This window comes from Urocitellus parryii, chromosome 3, assembly GCF_045843805.1.
Source record: "Urocitellus parryii isolate mUroPar1 chromosome 3, mUroPar1.hap1, whole genome shotgun sequence".
Lineage (NCBI taxonomy): Eukaryota > Metazoa > Chordata > Mammalia > Rodentia > Sciuridae > Urocitellus > Urocitellus parryii.
The window spans coordinates 197,302,121-197,320,631 of record NC_135533.1 but is presented as its reverse complement, the minus strand read 5'-3'; the positions used below and the strand labels follow the sequence as shown (position 1 = coordinate 197,320,631).

At 36.9% G+C, this 18,511-nt stretch overlaps 1 protein-coding gene across 1 annotated transcript in view; it reads left to right on the top strand.

Moving 5' to 3' along the window:
• The window catches only part of Ulk4 (unc-51 like kinase 4), a 539,981-nt gene that overhangs the window by 154,607 nt on the left and 366,863 nt on the right, over positions 1 to 18,511 (top strand). The window lies entirely within an intron of this gene.

Genomic DNA, 18,511 nt, shown 5'->3' with positions numbered 1-18,511 from the left:
TTCTGCTTTTGAGAATTGTCTGTTTAGTTCTTTTGCCCATTTATTGGATTTTTTTTTGTGTGTGGAATGTTTTGAATTCTTAATATATTCTGGATATTAATCCCCTTTGAGGAGCAGCTGGTAAAGATTTTCCTCTCATTCTATAGGCTTTCTTTACTATTTCCTTTGCTGAGTAGAAGCTTCTTAAATTTGATGTCATCCCATTTATTTCTTGGTTTTATTTCTTGAGCTTTAGCGTTCTTGTTAAGGAAGCCAGTGCCTGAACTTACATGATGGAATGTCGACCCTATATTTTCATTTTTCTTTGTCTGGATAATAAACCATTGTGTATATACACCATATTTTCCTTATCCATTCATCTGTTTGTGGGCACTTAGGCTAATTCCGTATTTTAGTTGTTGTGAGTAGTACCGTAGTAAACGTTTAGTTTTTTGAGGAACCTCCATGGTTTTCTCTATAATGGCTGTACTAATAAGTTGAAGTGTAGAGAATTGCTTTTTCTCCATATGCTCACCTATGTCGATTATTTTTTAAAATAATAGACATTCTAATTGGGAGTGAAACCTATTGTAATTTGGATTTGCATTTAGCTGATGGCTAATGTGAACATTTTAAAATATATCAGTTATTTGCTTTTCTTTTGAGAAGTGTATTCAGATTATATATTCATTTTTCATTGGATTTTTCTTTTTTCTTTTTGTACTGGTGATTGAAACCAGGAGTGCTTTATCACTAAGCTGCATCTTCAGTCCTTTTTATTTTTTATTTTGAGATAGGATCCAGGTAAGTAGCTGAGAGTTTTAATAAATTGCTGAGGTTAGACTTGTGATCCTCTTGCATCATTAGGATTACAAGTGTATGCCATCATGCCCAGCTTGGATTACTTTTTCTTTAAGTTTTTGAATTCTTTATATATTCTGGCATTAACCTTCTGGCAAGTATCTTCTCTCATTACGTAGATTTTCTTTTCATTCTGTTTCCTTTGCTATGCAAGAACTATTTAGTTTAATGTAGTCCCTGTTTGTCAGTTTTTCCTTTTGCTTCCTGTGCTTTTGGGGCCCAATTAAGAAAATAATTGCCTATACTAATAAGTTGAAGTATATCCCCTGTGTTTTCTTCCAGTAGTTTTGGAATTTCAGGTCTTGTATTAAGGTAATGTATGATAATGAAGGTAATGTGTTCTCCTTATAGTTTTTGTTTTAAAGTCTATTTTATCTGACATAGGTATAGCTATTCCTGCTCAGGATTCCATTTTCTTGGAATTTATATTTTCATTCTTGCAGTCTGTGTGTGTCTTTATTGGTGAAGCAAGTTTCTTGTAGGGAACATATTGTTGGATTGGTTGTTTTCCTTTATCTGTACAACCAATGTGTACCTCTTAGTTGAAGAATTAGGTCCATTTGTATCCAGGGTTATTATTGAAATGGTTGAATTATGCCTTCATTTAGTTTTTTTTTAAAGAGAGAGGTGAGAGAGACAGAGACAGAATTTTTTAATATTTATTTTTTAGTTTTCGGCTGACGCAACATCTTTGTATGTGGTGCTGAGGATTGAACTTGGGCCGCACGCATGCCAGGTGAGCGCCCTACCACTTGAGTCACATCCCCAGCCCTAGTTTTTTATTCTAGTTGTTTTGAATATTCTTTGGTCTTTTCTTTGACTTATTCATCTTTGTTGTTTGATGGTGTATTGTATTAATAGTGTCTGGTCATTTTTCATTTCTCTTTTGTGTATCTACTCTTCTAGTGGGAGTTGATAGTTTCACATGCTACCTTTCACTTCTGTGTGTTCGACTCCCTTAAGCATGTTTTGTAAAGCTGGTCATGAAAATCTCTCAGTTTTTACATTGGAAGTTCTTTGTTTTTCCATCCTTATGAAGGATGATATTGCTCGACATAATAATATAGTGGTTATTTTATTGTTTAATACCATAATGGAGAGATGAAAGAATAACTAAAAGTACAAGGAAGCAAAGACTAGAACTTTTTGAGGACTTGGAATATGTTCATTCCATCCCACTCTGCTGAGAAAACTGCTCTTAGTCTAAGGGAGTTGCCTTTTAATGTAATGTGGGGCTTTTCTTTTATAGATTAGTCTGTTGCTGAGATTTTCAACTGAATTGGACTTATTGATTTCCTCATTTCTAAGAATTCTCTTAGTTCTTTTTCAGAAGCTCTGCTGGATTTTTCATTCATATCCTGCATTGTTTTTCTAATTTCATTTAACTGTTTTTGTATTCACTTGGATCTCATTGATATTTAAAAAATATTTCTTTTGAATTATTAAGCATTTCATAATTCTGATTTTGTTGGAATCTCTTACCAGAGAGTTATCTTTTGGAGATGTCATGTTATCGTGTTTCTTCATTGATATTTCTGCATTTGGTGTAACACATTTCTACACATCCTGAAGATGTGTTTGGAGGTTTGGATTTGTTATTCAATACTGGCTTTGATTCTAGCTAGGCACCATAGTGTGTGTTTCCAGTAGCTTCTTTGGTTGTGATTAATGACTTTGGGCATAGCATTTGTTGTGGTAGATTTGAAGATACCTATTTCTTCTTTGGGCCATGCAGGAGTGGGGACGTTTTTCCTTTTAGAAGTTTAATTGGGATGTACATTAGGTGTGGAGTCTATGGATTTATCTTGTTTGGTGTTGGCTCACAGTTTCTTGAATCTATAGGTTTATATCATCTGGTAATTTTCAGTCATTATTTCGTTGTATATTTTTTCAATTTCATTTGCCCACTCCTCCCCTTTTGAGACCTGATAATTCAAATATAAAGTGTTTTGTTATTCTACAGGTTCCAGGGACTCTGGTTTTTCTTTGTCTGTTTTATCTGTACTCTTTACATTTTATAAGTTAAATTTATCTGACCTTTTTCTTTTATCTGCATTCATTATTGAGCCCATCCAGTGAGGTTTTTAAATTTTGTTTATTTTTCAGTTATATTTTTTTTACATTTGCTTTATTTTTATGACCTGTCTTTTTCCTTTGGAGATTTTAAGTTTTTTCACTGATTGTCCACATTGCATGGAAATGTGAGTTGCTGTGATTTTTTTGGAAAGTGTTGTAGAAACACATATTTCTATTAAGAATACCCATAAGTTCAGTTTAAAATGTTTGCATTTGATATTTAGCTGCTAGAAATCAAACTATTAATTTTTTCAGATATATGCATGAAGGTATCCAATGCAGCTTTGTTACATCTATTGATATTGAACTGGCTCAGTAAATAATGACGTAGCTGTAATATATATATGATCTATTTGATTAACTTAGAGAAATGTTCATTATATGAGTAAAAATAATGACAAGGCAGCTTTCTATTTTAATTTTGAAGACTTTTTAAAACAACACACATGGCAAAATGCTTCTGTTGCATGTATTTGTATGAAAGTCCATTTAAAAAAAAAAGGCAAAGAAGAATAATACCAAGTTTATTATCTAAGGAGGGTAGGGAAAACACATTATTTATCTCTTCACTTGTGTGTTTAGACTATTATACAATAAGCTGATTCACTCTTATAAGAAAAACCAATGAAAAGAAAAAAAACTAAATGTTAGCAATAGGTGCCAGTTGTTTTAAAGGTTAATGGATCTCTAAGTCAGTGAAAGTGCAAAATTTTTCATACTTTTAGATTTACTTCAATAACAAATTGTTCCCAGAAACAAATATGGGTACAAGCAGTGGAAAACGACTGTTTTTGTTTCTTTGTGTTTTGTAGCCTAGGTATTATATTAGTGTGCATATAAGATGCAAGGTTGAATATAAAGATATGCAAAAGAGAGCAAGCCTGCAGGCTATAGAGAGATGTTAAAATTCTCTGTGATGAGTTTGTATGGAAACGTGCACTTCTTTTCTTTCTTTTCCCTTGAAACTCCACTAGCAGCTGGCTTTCTGCAAATCATGATGCTGCCCATCTGCCTGACAACTGAAGCCCCATATCAGGAGCCCGTGATAACCTTTGCTACATTATGCAGATATATTTTCCTGCTTACCATCATCACCATGGATTAGATTTCAGCACATTTTCTATGATGTCAGCTCTCAAATCCATCTAGTGTAAGACAGGCAGTGAAACTGAGCTGTCAGGATCAGATAAAAATGATATGATAGCCCCCAAATGTCCACCTATTTCTTCAAATGGCTTCATTCTCATATTGAATATGACAGGTGATAAAATAGGGCCTTATGTGTCTCTAGAAATGATAACCCTTTTAGAGGATGAATAGTCTTGTAAGTTCATTGTATAGGTTTGCTGTGAGCCTGAAATGTCAGTGCCTCCTGATGAATCAGGTTTTCCTAGAGTTTTTTCTCCCCCTTTCCCCATGGCATTGCATTAATATGATAATCAGTGAAATAAAAGAAAATCTGCTTTGATCTTGAAAGATTTTTTTTAAAGAAGAAATATTTACTCTGGATAATTGGTTAACTGTGTGGGAAAAATTATTTTCTCTGCTTATACTATACAAAAGTCAATTCCAGATGGATTAAAGAATTATATACCCCAAAGAAACCATAAACATCTGGAAGAAAATATGTTTAAATATGGGCAAGGAAGGTTGTTCTGAGTAGAAAGGCAATGAAAGAAACCATAAAAGGAAATACTGATTGTTTGGCTACATATAAATTAGAAACTTTATCCCCTAAGAATCATAAATAAAACTTACATGCTAACAAAAACCTGTAAGTTTTTGCATCACACATAATAATCTCTGTACTGTGGAGAGATTCATGATAGGAATAGATATTCAGCCTCATTAATAATCAGAAATACAAGTTAAAATGATAACCAAATACTGTTTCTACCCCATCATATTGTCAAAGTAAGAAAAACACAACCACTATCTTATATCCACAGTGCAGGAGGACAACTTTTGATCTACCTGGTGAGGCTTCTTGAGGGTGTTTTTGTAATGTGAATTAGAAATCTCTATGATTAACTATTTCTAGTACTGTAAATACACTTGAATCATATCTTTGCACTTTACTAGGGATGTAAATTACCTCAAAGATCTGAATCCTCAGTGAACTAGACTTTTCTTGGTGGTGAGGTTTTCTCTCACTTCAGCTACTAGATTTTATGGTCATTCCAAGAGGTTCTCCAGAGAACATTTGTGTTCTAGTTGCCCATTTTCACTGTGAAATAACCACCTAGTTTTCATTGGTAATCAAGATGACGTACTCCAACCAGTACAGTAAGCCTCCTGTATCCCCAGATTGACCTTCTAGTTTAGTTGTTGTATCTTCTGGTGGAACCCTTTCTTCCTAGGAAACAACCCAGCAGAGCTCAAAGTCATGGTGACTGAAGGCAAAAATAGTATAATCATGAGAGAGGATCTCTTCTGCTTATTGATTCCCAGAACTGTGTGGGGAGATAATACCATTTTTTGGTGCCATTTCAAAACATATACTTCATGTTTTAAATCCTTCATGTTTTAAGATAGAGCCCAGAGTTTCAGCATGATTTTTCCTCCTTTGACACCACGACTGAATTCTCCATAAGCCATTCCTCTTTTCTCTTAAGGGCTGTGTATGTGATAGTTGCAGCCAAGACTATGAATTTCATAGGCTTGAGCCCATTGCCAAATTCTTTGATCAGAGGCATTGCTATTTTGATTACATGATTGTAAGTAAAGCATTTCTTAAGTCTGTACTTCATTTTATAGGTTGGTGAAGTTTGTGTGCAGGGATTTGTGTTTATTCTAGTGAGAATAGTTTGCTACTCCTTCTACAAATCAACCTATTTTAGGCAACTGGTTGTTCTCCTGAGGAAATGGCACTACATCAAGTTCTCAGCATTGGTTTTCTTCTTGATTGGAGGGCCAGTATCTACATAATCATTGACGAGCATTCCTTTTGCAGAGCCCATGCATACACTCCATCTTTGCCACCTCCCATCCCCTTAGTACATGGACCTGTTGTACGAGCACTGGAGTGACTGGAGAAGGAATTTTGACTGCCATATGCAGAATATGTCATCTACTTGATTATTGAGGGCCTCCTCTGAAATGGATACTCTTTGCCGTCCACATCACATACAAATGTCTTCATACTTTTTTCCCATTCTCAGGTCTAGCAGCAAACCTCTTTCCTAGAATTTCTTGCCACTAGTCTTATGTCCCTGACCATCTTACTAAACTGTTAGCCAGTGGCTATATCTCAGTTAAACACAGAGTCCAACAAAATCTGTTTTGAAATTCTCACTGGAGAATGTTCTTCTCAGGTACACTTTTGATTAGGTTTATAATGTGACAGTCCTCTTTCATTTGGTGCCAGCATATCGTATTGAATCTTTCACTAACCAGAATCAGCATTTTTCTTTTTTCAGTCAGCTGTTCATAAATAATTCGATTTAAAAAAAAGAAATATCTTGTAGTTGAGATGGACAGCATACCTTTATTTTGGTTATTTTTATGAAGTATTAAGCATGGTACCCAGTGCCTCACATGTGCTAGGGAAGTGCTCTACCACTGAGCTTAAGTCCCAGCCCACAAATTATTCTTAATCAGAATTGAGAGGAGGTAATTCAGAGGAGTTTGTTGGAGAAATAGGAACCATCTTCTTATGTAGTGTGTACATTGTGGCCCTATCCAAGCTCAGTCTTATATTTATCAACCTACTTGATGATGGTTTGCTGATGTGTATCCAAAACCTAGTGGCTTGGGTGAAGTGAGGTTAATGATATGTAGCTCAGATCATAAGCTCATTTGACGTCAGTGGTCACGTGCTTATTTTTTTTTATTATTAGTTCAAAATATTACATAGCTCTTGACATGTCATTTTTCATACATTTGATTCAAGTAGGTTATGAACTCCCATTTTTACCCCGTATACAGATTCTTGCTTATTTTCTATGAGAAGCTGTTTCTAAAACAATAGTCATCCACAGATGAGAATGAGGTTCTGCTCTAAAAGCACAAAGATGGATTGTGATTGACCTGTTGGTACTTTCCTGGAGTTATATTTTCCATAGCTACTCAGCGCCATAGATATGTTGGATGTTAGGTCTAGGTGGCAGAGCCACTTACAGAGTAGCTTGGAATTGCTGCAGAGCTTTTAATCCAACTCCCTTTAAAACTAGCAACTTTAAGGCTCCTCATAAATGTGAGTAAAAGGAACAGATCCAAAGATGGTATGTATTGCCTTCTAAATTCATAAAATCACACCACATATTGTGTTTCCTTTATTTGTTATAATCAGACTCCCAGACTTTTAGCCCGGGAGTCTGAACTTGCTCTAGACCACTTAATCCTAGAACTTTACTGAGGTGGTAAGCCCTGAATTTTTAATGAGGTTTCTCTTAAGTGACTTCCTAAGTCCTCCAGAATACTTGCTGCTGACTCTTCCTTACATCATCAAAATAATACAGGTGTATGATACTTGGGAATAGATCTTTGCAGGCTGTTTTATGGTCGAGAGCAGGAGCATTGGCATAGCTCTGCAGCAAGACAGTTAATATGACCCATTTGCCTTGATGAGTAAAAACAAACACATACTGGTTGTTCTTTCACTTGTTGGTGTATTCTCTCAATTGGGGGGTAAGGGTTGTCTTTGTCAGGTAAGAAATTTGCCAGGTCTGTGTTGATTTGCTCCAATAGAGATATTACATGTTAAATTGTAGCTGCAGTTACAGTTATAGCATGTTTACATTTTAGATAACTCACTGTCGTTCAAGATCCATTGCAAACATTTTCCAAGATTTTATACTGGGTGAATTGATTCTTTAAATGGAGCTGTAATAGATATTATCATCTCTGCACCTTTTAAATTTTTGTTGTTGGTTCTACTTTCTATAGTTTTTCTGTTGATACGATTTACTATCTTGGTAGAGAGGGGAAATTCTATACTTGCATTTGTCACTTATAATATTAGTCTTCATGTCTAAGGTCAGATAGCCAACGTCTGGATTCTGCTAGTTGCTATGTATGTCTCTTCCAGTTACATATTTGGGAAGTAAAGAACTAATCCGAGAAGGCCCTTAGATGTATTAGGGTCACTGTAGTTTGAATTTGGGCCAAAATTCCATTTATCACTTGGCTGCCATAAGCTGAGAGACAAAAGCTTTAATTACAAACAGAGGTATTGAATTGGACATTGAGTTTGCTGAGGATTCTGGCAGGGAAATGCAAGAGAGGAAAAATGCATCCCATATTTAAAGCAAATTGTTCTTGTATGGGGAAAGGAAGTCAAAGAATCTGTAGTAGACTGATAAAAAATGAACTTAGAATGGAGTAAAACACTAGTGGAGTATTTTGATTCTTTGGAAATAGTGTATGGCTCAGTACGGAACTAGTAACCTGTGGTGAACTTATCTAATGTGAATCCAATTAGGATGGATATCCATAATTTATATCTTATTCTAGTTGCCTACTGCCAATAGGAAGATATAAATTAAAAATAGGCAATGGGGTAGTCCAATTGATAGGCAATAGAGCTCACGCACTTGAAGGGAGTAGGAATATTCTAGAAGGATAGGATTGGGGAAGAGCAGTGGTGATGGTGTCCTTATAGAGGACCCCAGGTAAAGTTAAAGCAAGGAGCTTGAACTCTCCATTTCTAAAACCCATATAATTTACTTCTCATGGTGAAAATGTCATTCTCTCCATGATGAACTACTTGAATTTTGTCTTCTACTCACACCATTGCCAGGCAGCCTATTTCTCTTTTATCTTGTGTTTTCTTTTTCTCCTTCCTGCCTATGTAATTATCTTGCTTTCTCCCCATCTCAATCATTAACTGTGCTGCTCTCAGATGAAATTTCTCAAAATACAATTCCTTCATTTATTTTTTCTTAACATTCTCTTTATCTCTCTCTGATCCTTCTTTGTATTTAGCATTACCTTTGTCCCTGGTTTCCTGCTACTTACTTTCTTTAAAAATTGTTTATAGAATTGAGAAACGTTCTTTTCTTACTATCCTGTAAGTGTAAACTTATCCTATTTCCCTGCCATTTAGGGCTTGGGGTGGTGCTGGGGTTCTGTCTATTCCCCCAGGTAGCTTTTTCCTTCATGTGTGCTTTTGCCATCTCTTGATCCTCTTTTTTTTTTTTTTGAGAGAGAATTTTTTAATATTTTTAAGTTTTCGGTGGACACAACATCTTTATTTTATTTGTATGAGTTGCTGAGGATTGAACCCAGCGTCCTGCACATGCCAGGCGAGCGTGCTATCACTTGAGCTACATCCCCAGCCCTTGATCCTCTTAATCTGTACTCTCACCTTTAAGAAATTCTTTGAAAGTTCTGACTGTGAATGGTACAGTTTCCAGTTTTTAACACTGATAGAACTTTCCAAGGGGAGTAGGTAAAAAAGGGGACATAAAGTGTTCAGATTCAGATTCAATTTTCCAATTTGAATTGGAATTTACCTCCATAGTTTTAGACCTTTTAATAGTAAGCATATATTCATTGCTGTCTTCAAATCCTCAGTCTCTTAGCTGGCCTCCATTTTTTGCTTTATCCCAGATATACCCCCCCTCCCCCAATATCTCTTTGATTATTAAGCAAACCTGAGATACAAACTAAAGGCATAAAGAATATTTTCATTGAGATGGTTACAGAAGACTTCTCCCGTATCAGAAATGACATAGATGTTCACATATAGGAGGCTTACTGTAAGGGTCCGGCAAAACGTCGGAGGAAGAGACCACAAGAGACCAGCTTCATGCAATGAGCAGGAGGATCCTAATTCAGTGCGCTGAGGCCCAAGGCTCACTCAGGAAGGGAGAGCGGCCCAGAGCCCAGAGCAGAGGTCAAGCAGAGCTTAAGTACACTTTTTGGGGAGGGTGGTGGTGGGGCTTTGCATACATCAGAACAAATCATCATGAGGCATGGGAAAATTGAACAACAACTCTGAGACATGATTAGCACATTCATTAGCGGGAACAGGTCGGGCGGGGGTGATTGGTCACTCCTAAGCGGGGTACACATTCAAACTGATTGGTTTGGGCCCTGTGACAAACTGCACAGGGCCCTAGGCTAAATGGCCAGTAGGGCGTTGTCTTAACTATCTCAGGAATTTCAGGTTCTGGGTGTAGCAGAGGAACTTTGTGATGCCCGGTCTTTTACATTTTAATTCAGGCTTTGTAGCTTAGAAACTTTACCCTTTCACTTACAAGACCCCAAATAGACTTAGTTAAATAAGAAGTTTGCTGAGTCATACCATGATCAAAATGCCTAATAGGGAAGATAAAGAATATTAAAAGCTGCAAGAACTAAACATCAGGTCACATTTAGAGGCAAACTAATAAGGCTCACTTCTGATTTCTCAACTCAGACCTTAAAATTAAGGAGGGCCCCAAATGAGATATTCCAAGCCCTAAAAGAAAAAAAAGTGTCAGCCAAGGATACTATGTCCAGCAAAACTTGATTTAAAATTTGAGGGTGAAATAAAAATTTTCCAATCACCAATTAGACTAAAAGAACTCATGAGCACTAAGCCAGCACTATAAGGAATATTCAAAGATAAATCACAAACACAGGAACTAAAAAAAAATTCCCAAAGCTCCCAAACAAAAGAAGTTCAATAGAATGATTCACTAAATGAGAATCAAGACAGGATAAACTATAACAAAACAAGAAAACCCATAATAGCAGGAAACCTCAAACACTTATCCATACTAATGCAAAATGTTAATGGTTTCAAACTCCCCAATTAAAAGACACAGATTAGCAGAATGCATCTATTTACAAGATGTGTCTGTTTATAAGAGATTAATCTTATAGGCAAGGACTTCACAGGCTGAAAGTAAGAGAATGGCAAAAAAAAAAAAAAAAAAAAAAGTACTCCAGTGCTATGGTTCAGGTAAAAGAAGCAGGAGTAGCTATTCTCATATCTGACAAAGCAGATTTCAAGCAAAGATTAATCAGAAGAGACACAGAAGTTCATTATATCCTAGTAAAGAGAACAATCCCAATAAGAAGATATAATAATAGTAAACGTTTATGCCCCAAATTTCAAAGTCCCCAGTTACAGGGAGAAAACACTCCATGACATTAAATCTCATATATATCCCCAAACAATAATATCTGATGATTTCAGTACACCCATATCACCAATTAGGTCATCAAAACATCAAATCATAAATATATTTCCAACCTATACCATACTATAAATCAAATGAACCTAATTGACACCTACAGAATACTCCACCTCTTTCCAGCTGTGCATGGAACTTTTTCCAAAATAGATCATATTCTAGACTACAAAGCAAATCTTAGCAAATACCCACCAGTTGAGAGCCACAGCCAAGTAGGAAAGGCCCCTGGCATTTTGCCAGAAGTAATGGTTGAGAGGCGAGCCATTAAGATGATAATTAAGCTAAGCTATGTATAATTTCTGTGACTGAATGATGCTGGAATGAAACAGGCTGTGTATTCAATTGTATATAGACCCCTGCCTTCCGGCAATAGGGTGGCTCAGGCAGTAGGGGAGGCTCCTGCTGCCTCAGGCACCCGCTACTTTGGAGTTCCCCATTGAGTTCTTGCAGAGCCCAGTAGAGGGTGAGAGAGTTCCGGTTGTTGTGTGGCGTCCCGGAGAGGGCCATTTGGGTGGCGTTCAGGGGAGTTCGGAAATAAAGTTTGTTCCTGCTTGAGTGGCTCCTGATTTTGTGCCCAGCCAGACTGCGGCACCTCCCCCCCCAAAAAAATCTATATAATACCATGTGTCTTATTAAATCATAATGGAATGAAACTAGAGTTCAAGAGCAAGAAGAAGAATAGAAACTTTAGAAACACCTGAAGGTTGAATAATATTCTAAAATGAAGAATGGATCAAAGAAGAGGGGAGAATAGAGATCAAAATCTTAGAAATGAACAAGAACAGATATAACATCGAAATCTCTGGGACAATGTGAAAGCAGTTCTAAGAGGAAAATTAATAGCTTTGAGTATCTACATTAAAAAATAAGATCCCAAATAAATGATCTTATGCTCCATCCCAAGGCCTCAGAAAAAGAACAAATGCCTCCAAGCTAGTAAAGGATAGGATCAGAACTGAAATCAATGAAATTGAGAATAAGAAAAGAATACACAGGATCAATGTAATGAGGAGTTGGTTCTTTGAAAAGATAGACATCTGATAAACCCTTAGCCCAACTAACCAAAAGAAAAAATAAGAAAATGAAAATAAGAGATGAAAAAGGAGATATCACTACAGACCCTTCTGAAATCCAGAGCATTATCAGGACCTATTTTGAAAATTTATACTTCAACAAAATGAAAAATCTGGAAGACATTAACACATTTCTAGACACATTTGACCCACTCAAAATGAATCAGGAAGATAAAGAAGACCTAAAGAGACCAATACCGAATAATGAAGTTGAAAGAGCAGTTAAAAGCCTCCCCCCAAATGAAAAACTCAGGACCTGATGGATTCTCAGCTGAGTTCTACCAGACCATTACAGAAGAACTAACACCACTCTTCTTGAATTATTCTACAAAATTGAAAGAGAGACAGTCCCAAATACTTTTTATGAAGCCATTATAACCCCACACCAGAGAAAGACATCAAGAAAAGTACAGACTGAGATATCATTGATGTTCATACATGCAAAAATTCTTAATAAAATATTAGCAAACCATTCAGAAACACTTCAAAAAGATAACTTACCATGATCATGTGGATTTCATTACAGGGATGCAAGGGTTAGTTCAACAGATGTAAATAAATAAATGTGATTTATACTTAAACAGAAAATCATGTGATTGTCTCAATAGATGCAGAAAAGGCCTTTGACACAATCCAGCACCCATTCATGCTAAAAGCTCTGGAGAAGCTAGAGATCAAAGGAACTTGCCTCAACATTACGAAGGCCATTTATGTCAAACCCAAGGCTAACATCATACTACATGGAGAAAAACTAAAAGTATTTCTTCTAAATTCAGAAAAGAGGGAAGGCTGTCCATTCTCATGGCTCCTATTCAAAACAGTCCTCAAAACCTGAGCCAGAGCAATCAGGCTCAAGATAAGCTTTCCTTTCTGTGACAAAATGCCTGAGATAGTCAACTTATGTGTAGGACAGTATTTTGGCTCACAATTCTGAGGTTTCAGTCCATAATTGTTAGTCCATTGCTTTTGGGTCTGTAGGTACTGCCTCATGGTGCTGCCCACTTCATGTCAACTAGGAAGCAAAGAGATAGGAAGGAGCTGGAGTCCCAGTATGTCTTTCAAGGGCATGTCCTTAAGTCACCCAACTTCTTTCCACTGGGTCTGACCCAGGAAAGGCCCCACCACTTTCCCATAGTGTATGCACTCAACTCCTGGGCCTTTGTGGGATGTTCAGAGTCTAGACTACAACACTCCCTGTGGGATTTGTACCTGCTTGTTTCCAATAATGAATTACTAGAGTGTTAGTACCTCAGAGTTTCCATGGGAGTCTGTTATCAAACTTTCCGAGTTGTGAGTGTATATGAAAGAAAAGATGTCATTTTATTTTATTTTTTTTTAGAAAGCAAATATTTTTTTTAAAGAGTGAGAGAATCATTTATTATTTAGTTATCGGCAGACACAACATCTTTGTTTTGTATGTGGTGCTGAGGATCAAACCCGGGCCGCACGCATGCCAGGCGAGCGCACTACTGCTTGAGCCACATCCCCAGCCCCAAAAGATGTCATTTTAATGTATAGTTCTCTCAAGAGAAGAGTGGAATATATTTTTGCTTGAGACATTTGTATTCTGGGTATATTTCCTTTTAAAATTCTGTGTGCCTTTTATTTTTCTTGCCTTTAGTCTTTTTCTAATTGAGAGATGTGTGTGTATATATACATTAAACTTTTGTGATATGAAATGGAAAACATTCCCCCAGTTTATGAGCCTTCTGATATTTCTCCTGGAATTTTTTTTCTATGCAGATTCATTTGTTTGTTTTTTAACCTTTTATATAATCCAGTAGTATAAATTTTAAGCAAACATACATCAAATATTAGAATTAAGAAAAGGGCCTAGGGAATAATAAAGACCAAGCAATTGCTATTGAGAGTTAGAGAAAACCGTAAGGCCATTTCAACAGCTGTATTTACCTATTCATCTAATATTTATTGAGTACTTAATTCGTTTCAGAAACTGTGCCCCGAAGGGGAAAGATGTGATTATCGGAATCAGATTTAGTCCTTTAAAGTTTACAAGGATGATGAGTGTCATCAAGTAATCAAAAAATAAGTATTAGAAATTTATAGTTGGGTAAGACTTTAATGCATTCTCTTCTATGATATAATGATATATAAGGATTTTATTTAGGGAAATGAGTGAAAATTGTAGGGAATTATGGCATATAGATGTAAATGTATTATCAAGAAGTGGAGAGAAGAGCCATCTAAGTTAAGGTAATAGCCTGTTTCTGTGGGAAGTACTGAGTTTAAGAAACTAAAAGGACATTGTGATTGAAGGATAGAAAAAGCATGATGAAGTGGAGAGGTAGTTGGGGGCCAGATTTTGTAGGCCTTGTAGGTAATGATAAGGAGTTTTGAGAGCTGTCATGTTAAGAATAATGAGATGCCATAGAAGGGTTTCTAATAGGGGAGTTGCTGGCTGAATGAGAATAGATTAGATGTACTGTGTGTAGGGGCTAGATTGACAGAAACAAGCAGATAACCTACCCGGATGGCTATTGTGGTAGTCTAGGACAAGGGAATATGGTAGATTGCACTTGGCTAGAGAGTGGAGAATCTAAGGGTTTGAAGAACCATTCAAGATTGACTTGCTGGGTTTCTGGTTTCCTTTATAGGCTAAAGAACAATAGTCTAGAATAGGATACCATAGCTGTAAGACAACCAGGTTTGGTGAGATAATGATGTTTATTTTGGGTTGCATAGTGTTTGAAGTGTAGTTAAGGCAAACAAAAGCAGATATCATGTCAGTAGTTGAATATATTGGCTTAGGTTTTAGCTCCAGATATGAATTGGAAGGTGTCTGTTAATATGGCAGGTAATTAAAGTGGATGGCCTGGGTCAAAAGGATAGAAAGAGGAAAGTAATGGCCTAGAAGTCATTTTTAAAAATAAACTTGAAGATTTAGGAGCACACACAGTGTGAAGGAACAACCAAAGAAGCTGGAGAAGAGAACTAGGAAAGTATGATGTCATGATGGATAGAGAAACGAGAGGCATGAGAACAGTATTCAATAACGTTGACTTGTCACGACAAGTAAAGGCAGACTAATGCCCATTGGATTTGAGGTGACCTTAGAGAGTGATGGGAGTGAAAACCAGGTAGAGCAGGATTGAGGAACAAATATCTAGAAGAGTGGAGGTGGTATTTATAGGTTTTCCTTTTAAGACACTTAGCAGAAGATGAGACAGAAGGGCAGTTGCTAGAAAACCATGAAAGGGTCAGCATAGATGGAAGAAGGGATAGATCCATTGTTGTGAAAGGAAGGGTTTCTGTACGTTTTCTTTGTTTGTTCGTACTTTGGAGGCACAACACTCAATCTCATGATAACATGGAAGGTTGGTGGTTTGAAAAGAAGAAAATATTGAAAGTAGACTTTGGGAATAAGATGACCAAGGTGACCACTTGAATCATTGATACTATTTGGGTCATTCAACAGTGGAGTTAACGCATTTATAGTTGAATACATTTACTCCATTAGTTTACTTTAGCATCCTTCTCTGTAGAAAATAGATGGTCGGATGCATCCAGAGTTCATGTGGCTTTATGGGTACAAAGAAAAGAAAGAGCAGCAAGAGTGTAGTCAAATAATAGATTGTGGGAGATGATTGGCTATGGTTTGGATATAGTTTTGGTGTTTTCCAAGGTTTCATGTGTTAATAATTCCTATTGTGAGGCATTAGAAGAGAAAACTTAATCTGATCACAGCGTTTAAAAGTGGGTCCTTTGGGAACTGATTAGAATTAGATTAATTTATTAGGGTTGAGCTCCCATGGTTGAGTCCTGATGTTTTATATGAAGAGGGAGAGACCACACATACACACACACACACACACACACACACACACACACACACACACACTCTCACGAGAGCTTTCTGTCTCTTGATGCATGATGGATGCTGTGTGGTGCCTCATGACTGCCAGCAGGAAGACCATCCACAGATGATTTGAGCCCTTAAATCTCCAAAACTGTGAGCTTTAAATACCCTATTCTTCATAAGTAGCTTGTCTCAGATATTTCATTATATTCATGAACAACTGACTAATCTGTAGTTCCAATCATGAAGAAAGTGAAGAAAAGCAAGGGCTAATGAATTGAGAAGAAATTTCACAGATTAAATTAATAAAAGTTCCCAGGAAGTTGAGGAATGAATGGTCACAGTGGAAGTGCTTGATTTTAGCAAGTAGAAACGAGACCAGATACAGTCGGGGGGGGGGGGTCTGCAAAAACCTATCTTGAAAAGTGATGTACTTAAATGCCATCTTTAATTTTGGAAAATCTGTCCAAATCTGACCATGGCAAAGCTTAGCAGAGATGTCAAGCAACCCATTTTGGGAAGCAAAACAAGAAGAAGTAGGGCTGTCCTTCTCCTTGGTTGGGCTGATGGAACAGGTCCCAACTAATTAAAAGGTTTTTGGAGTTACTGCCATTCTCTTAGAAGCTATGAGCCATGATGATTCTTCAGGACTAGGAACTCGAAGACAGCTCCATTCAGTACATGACTAATGTTTTTATAGTCCATTTATCATAAAAGGGAATGAGGTCTTGCTCCTCTATGGTTATTCATTATCAGAAAGTTTTATGCTGCTATTTTCAAGTACTATTGATACCTTCCTAGTGATACATCAATATTCTCTCATATTTTAACCAGTGCCTTAAATTTGTTAGAGTGTGGCAAGAGCTATCTATAATCAGTGACTAGAACAGAGGATGCTAACTGATGCAGAATCTAGACTAACTTCCTGTGTGTTCACTTATGGGGTTATAAATAGTAATAAACAAAGGCAAATGCATGGATAAATCTATTGATAATCACATGAATTCTGTGTCAAGATATCAGTATGCCTATGTATCTATATTATGTACAAAACCACCTCTTTCAAGTTTATAGTGGGAATTGAGAAGCAAAAGTTCAGTGGGATGAGTAAGAAAACAGAAATGGAGAGATGGATGGCTGGGAAGTTGTTGCAAAGGGACTTTTCCATGATGAAATCCATGAACTCGTCATTTAGAGAGTTGCGGGGAATGGGAACTTGTAAAAATGACTGAGTTCATCAAACTCATTTGAGAAAAAGTGGGGAGGGCCTCAACCAGCAACAGCATCCTAAATATTTAAGGTCATGGTCTGTTTTAGCTTTTTCGCTGCTATGACTACCAGAACAACTATAGAGGAGGAAAAGTTTGAGGTCCATTGTGTTTTCAAAGGTCTTAGTCCATAGAAGCCTGGTTCCATTTCTCAGGGCTGGAGGCGAGGCTGAGCATCATGGTGGGAGAGGGTGGTGGAGGGAAGCAGCTCATGTCATGTGATCAAAAGACAGCAACTCCACTTGCCAGATACAAATATATATACCAAAGCCACACCCTACCACTTCAGTTAATCCCATCAGAGACCAACTCTCCGATTAGGCTAAGGCTATAATCCAATCATTTCTCCTCCACACCTTCTTGGATTGTCTCACATGTGAGCTTTGGGGGGGGTACCACATCTAAATCATAATATGATTTATTGGATATGGAACATGAAAAGCGCCAAAATAGTGAGGCCTGGGAAAATGGGCTGAAAAAAAAAGCCAGATATTGATAGGTTTCATCTTTCTCAAGGTAAATCCCTTTCAGATACTGGATGCAGGCAGGAAGAAATTGTTTCATCAAACCTAAAGTGATAGCCTCTAGGAAACACTGATCTCTTCTAAGATAACTCTTCTCCAGGTGCTGGCCATGGACCCCCAGCCCCCAAACTCAAATTCCTGAGTGCCCAGACTGACATGCTCACTAAATCACCTACAACCTATAAAAGCCCAGTCCCCTCCTTTGTTCAGTGGCTTGTTTTCTACCAGAAAAGGGGATCCATTCCCGTAGATGTAGTTCTGTTTCTGAATAAAAGCTGAAATGATCCACTGAAGTTTGCATCAGGCCCGGTCTGACACATGGTCCATTGTGTTTTCTAGTTCTGAGTTGGAAATATTTGATTCAGATACTGATGTGGTTTGCTGTGGTTAAAAGATATTATAAAACTAGTAGAGAGACATGTACAATCCAGATGTTTAGACAGTACCTGCTATCTATATAACCCAGTGTAAAATGAAACCTTTTTTTTTTTTACATTTATGCATACAGTTTACTAAAAGAATAGGAATTCATATGAATTCAATCAAATTTAATGCTGATGATCACCAAAAGTGCAGGTCAACTTGTGGTTATGCTTGGAATCTTTGGAACACAAAAAGCTCTCTTATGTGGAGATATCTTTGTGTGCCTTTCATTTATCATCTGGAGAATAATGTTTTCTTCCATTGACCAAAGGCAAATCAAATCAGGGCTTTGTTTTGTAATACCCTAGGAGACAGATTCAAAGTTGCCTGATGTTCTTTCTGCATAAACATTTTGAACTTTCTA